Source organism: Sander vitreus, chromosome 20 (assembly GCF_031162955.1).
Source record: "Sander vitreus isolate 19-12246 chromosome 20, sanVit1, whole genome shotgun sequence".
Lineage (NCBI taxonomy): Eukaryota > Metazoa > Chordata > Actinopteri > Perciformes > Percidae > Sander > Sander vitreus.
In genome coordinates, this window is record NC_135874.1 from 28,265,948 (window position 1) to 28,270,947 (window position 5,000).

Consider the following 5,000-nt stretch of genomic DNA (forward strand, 5'->3'; position numbering starts at 1 on the left):
TTTGTTAGTTTTTTCTGAAAAAGTGGCGGAAACTTCAAAAACAAAAAACTGCGAAAAAACCACAAAAACTTCAGAAATTTCGGGGTTGTAACATTTTATCCTTTTATGGTGGACTAGCACTATCGACTCACTCATTCAGGGTGTAACTCGGGGTTGACATCACATATTAAATTTTTTTTTTCTCTGTGTCTGTGTGTGTGTGTGTGTGTGTGTGTGTGTGTGTGTGTGTTGAGAACATACACAAAAAAAACGACGAAACGTGTCGGAAAAAGCAGCAAAAATTTCTGAAAAAGTGGCGTTAACTTCATAAACAAAACTAGAAAAATGCGACAAAAACATCAACAAAAAAAACCCAAAAAATTGCAAAACAGCGACAAAAACTTGGGAAACGTCGTGTGTAGTTTGGTTACTTCCAAACCCTTTAAAAACACCAAAACACTAACTCAGCGATGGAGGCAGCGGTAGAGCAGCAACTCCCGTGTTCTGAGACGTAAAAACACTGATTTTATGAATGGACTCTGGTGGTGTTGAAGAGAGCAGAGATAACGGACCTCATACAACTTTACAAAACCTCTGAACTATCCCTTTAAAGCTGCGGGATTCACACGTCCTCCGACTCTGAACCAGCAAGCTGAGTTCTGACTGCAGGCGTACCGGTACCGGTCCCGGTACTGTAATTTAAATACTCTCTCACTAACGGAGGAGCTATGGATGAAGAATGTGAAGCTCTCTCATATTCAGAGAGGGAAATGTAAACATGCAAGTTCCAGTTTCACAAAATAAACAGAGCACTGAGGGCATAACAGCTGCTACACTAGGTCTTTATGTGTGTGTGTGTGTGTGTGTGTGTGTGTGTGTATATATATATATATATACACATATATATGTGGGTGTGTGTGTAAAGTGGGATGTGGCAGTAGTCTGGATGTGTGTGTGTGTGTGTGTGTGTGTGTGTGTGTGTGTGTGTGTGTGTGTGTGTGTGTGTGTGTGTGTGTGTGTGTGTGTGTGTGTGTGTGTGTGTGTGTGTGTGTGTGTGTGTGTGTGTGTGTGTGTGTGTATATATATATATATATGTGGGTGTGTGTGTAAAGTGGGATGTGGCAGCAGTCTGGATGTGTGTCTCTGTGTGTCTGTGTGTGTGTGTGTGTGTGTGTGTGTGTGTGTGTGTGTGTGTATATTTGTGGGTGTGTGTGTAAAGTGGGATGTGGCAGCAGTCTGGATGTGTGTCTCTGTGTGTGTGTGTGTGTGTGTGTGTGTGTGTGTGTGTGTGTGTGTGTGTGTGTGTGTGTGTATATTTGTGGGTGTGTGTGTAAAGTGGGATGTGGCAGCAGTCTGGATGTGTCTCTGTGTGTGTGTGTGTGTGTGTGTGTGTGTGTGTGTGTGTGTGTCTCTGTGTGTGTGTGTGTGTGTGTGTATGTGTGTCTGTGTGTGTGTGTGTGTGTGTGTGTGTGTGTGTCTCTGTGTGTGTGTGTTTGTGTGTCTCTGTGTGTGTGTCTGTCTCTGTGTGTGTGTGTGTGTATGTGTGTGTGTCTCTGTCTCTGTGTGTGTGTGTGTGTGTCTCTGTGTGTGTGTGTGTGTGTGTGTGTGTGTGTGTGTATCTGTGTCTGTGTGGCAGCAGTCTGGGTGTGGTTCCTCTTAAACTGGTGACGCTCTGAACTGGAAACTAAACACAGAGACAATAGCTTTCAAACTATAAACTGGAAGCCTTTTTGTCCTGCTCAGCTCATTTTGTATTCTGCTTTACCTCGCTGCTGTTTCAACAACTTCACACATCTTCTTACAAGTTGTTTGGGTTGTGAAGAAAAGCTTAAACAGTCCCGATAACACCAACGCTCTGTGAGTAACGTCAACATTGTTTCTGGAGACAGTTGCTGCAAAAATCAGAGCCCCAGAAAACCCAAACTATCTGACTGGAGAGGCACGGTGAGAGGGAAGATTTAGGTGAACTGGCCCTTTAAGAGCTTTAAGAGAAAGAACTTGTGACACGCGTGTGTGTGTCACCAACAAAAGGAAGAGTTTCCACTTCCTGACAGGAACACCTCTAGATTCCCATCAACCCCAGCGGCATTTTCCTCTCACGCAGTTTAGTATTTGTCTTAAAAGGTCACCTTTGATATCTGCAGTTTACACACACACACACACACCTGTATGGATGAAGTCAACACACACACACACACACACACACACACACACACACACCTGTATGGATGAAGTCAACACACACACACACACACCTGTATGGATGAAGTCAACACACACACACACACACACACCTGTATGGATGAAGTCAACACACACACACACACACACACACACACACACACACACACACACACACACACACACACACACACACACACACACACACCTGTATGGATGAAGTCAACACACACACACACACACACACACACACCTGTATGGATGAAGTCAACACACACACACACACACACACACACACACCTGTATGGATGAAGTCAACACACACACACACACACACACACACACACACACACACACACACACACACACACACGTATGGGTGAAGTCAACCTATACACACACACACACGTATGGGTGAAGTCAACCTATACACACTACACACACACACACACACACACACACACACACAGTTTCCAGGCTGGAATGGTCTCTTCATGAATAAATGATGTGTGATGGTGTCAGCAGTGAGAGGACAGACAGTTTCTCCTCCCCGCTTCACGTTACACGGGAAGGTTTCAGGTGTTTGCCTCGGGGACGTGAAGCCGGAAAAAAAAATAAAACGGCAAAAAAACGTTACAAAAACTATTTTGTTGTATCTTTTTTTCGGTGTTGTCGTTTGTAGACGGTCCCCAAGCACTCGTCTCACTGCTGGCTGCTCGTAGAGACCAAAGCCATCAGGCCAAACTCCTGGTGTACTTATACACTTTCCAATGCCTCGTTTTAGGAGTACAGAAGCTATTTGTACTACTGTAGAAGTTTGGTACCACTCCGGGCATTATTAGTGGGGTAATTTACGAGATACACCTTTGGTTCCATTAGCGCCTGCACCTGGCTGATAGCGCTAACTCGACCAACGTTAGACCAAGGAAAAGCTCTTCTTTAAATCCCGGTTCCTTACTTCCTGCTTTGCTCCCGTCAGAACCAAGGGGGTAAGCCTCTCTCCAGAACCCGTAGCTCCTATGACGCCATTTAGATACTACCAAGCCATCACCTCCCGTTAGCATCCCGTTAGCATCCCGTTAGCATCCCATTGACTCCCATTCATTCTGACGTCACTTTGACAGAGAATACCTTTACATCTGAAGCGTTTAAAGACTCTATTTGTCCTTTGTTTATTTCTAAAGAAACACGACAATGTATAAAAGGCTCCATTACCTTGTAGCTCACGTTATGGCTCCGTAGCAGACGTTTTTATAACAATAGGCTAACGATTGGGTCATAACCACGAGACTTCCTGTCTCATAGTAGAGGAGTTACCGTATAGTACAGGAGAAGCTCTCAGGCAGTTTGGACTTCCATCAGCTGTTTAAGTGTAATGACTAATGTTAACTATCATTTTAGTGATCAATAATGAGCCTGTGTCTATGTCATCTCCTTACATATACCTACGCTCTCCGTCTCTGCTAGATTGGGAATGATTGAGATTTCTCTTGGCACAGCTACCAGAAGACTTCCAACTTTCAGACAGGTTGCTCACGTCACATCTACGTCTTCAAGCTCAGTTGGAGGCTGCTCAGTAACGCTGAGCCATCACCGGGAAAGAGCTTCTAATGTCCTTCACTGGTCTCCGTCCAGAGACACAGGATCTGGTGGTCCATTATATATACTGTCTATGGTCAGAACTACGACCACTAGAAACCTAAATATAGGTCAGACCGCTGCCACAGTCGACGTATGTGGCCGTTTTTTCAGTCTCGGAGTCTGCATGACATTTTTATTGCCTTGTTGTGGGTGATTTGTTGTGCGTTGAGTTGATGTTGTGAGGCTGGTGCTGTGTATCTGATGTACTTAACACACCGACAGAAAACTCTCCCGCAGGGTTTAATAAGTGCCGGCTGATTACTTCACATGTTCCACTTCCTGTTAGAAACGGAAACACCTCCAGTCTAACAATACGACTTCCTCTTCAGCACTTACTGTATTTATGTCTTGGGAAAACATGTGCAGAGATGAAGAGAGGAAACCGGAGAGTAAATGGATCCGGGGTTGGTTAGTTTCATGATAATCTTTATTGTTCCTAAACTTTCCTACTTTGTGCTGCAGCAAATACACATATTTGCAATACACAAAAACAAACCAGACCATACACACACACACACACACACACACACACAGAGACACACACACACACACACACACACACACAAAAACAAACCAGACCATACACACACACACACACACACACAAAAACAAACCAGACCATACACACACACACACACACACAGAAACACACACACACACACACACACAGAGACCCGCACACAAACACGTGTGTGAGTCTGTCTCTGTGTCTGTGTGTGTGTGTCTATGTGTGTGTGTGTCTGTGTGTGTGTGTGTGTGTGTGTGTGTCTGTGTCTCTGTGTGTGTGTGTGTGTGTCTGTCTCCGTGTGTGTGTGTGTGTGTGTCTCTGTGTGTGTGTGTGTGTGTGTGTGTGTGTGTGTCTCTGTGTGTGTCTCTGTGTGTGTCTCTGTGTGTGTGTGTGTGTGTGTGTGTGTTAGTGTCAGAATGTAGAGCTCCGAGAGTTGATGTCACACAGAAATCAAAAACACTGCCGTGTTGGCAGGAGACTTGTAGCCGAGCGAGTAACGCTGATCCTGCTGAAGAGCAGTGATGTCATGCTGTTCACGGAGTTCATTTACTGGAAACCAGGACTGAAGCAAACCAGTGAAACCAGAACTGGACTGGGAGGGAGGGAGAGAGGAGCCAGGGGAAGAAGGGAGGGGTTGTTGACTGAAAGCCCGGGAAAACCAGCCATCACAATTAAAGAAGTTAAGTAAGTC

The 5,000-nt window shown here is 45.0% G+C and overlaps 1 protein-coding gene across 1 annotated transcript in view; it reads right to left on the minus strand.

The window, feature by feature from the left end:
- Positions 1 to 5,000, minus strand: part of ehd4 (EH-domain containing 4) — a 42,000-nt gene that overhangs the window by 14,620 nt on the left and 22,380 nt on the right. The window lies entirely within an intron of this gene.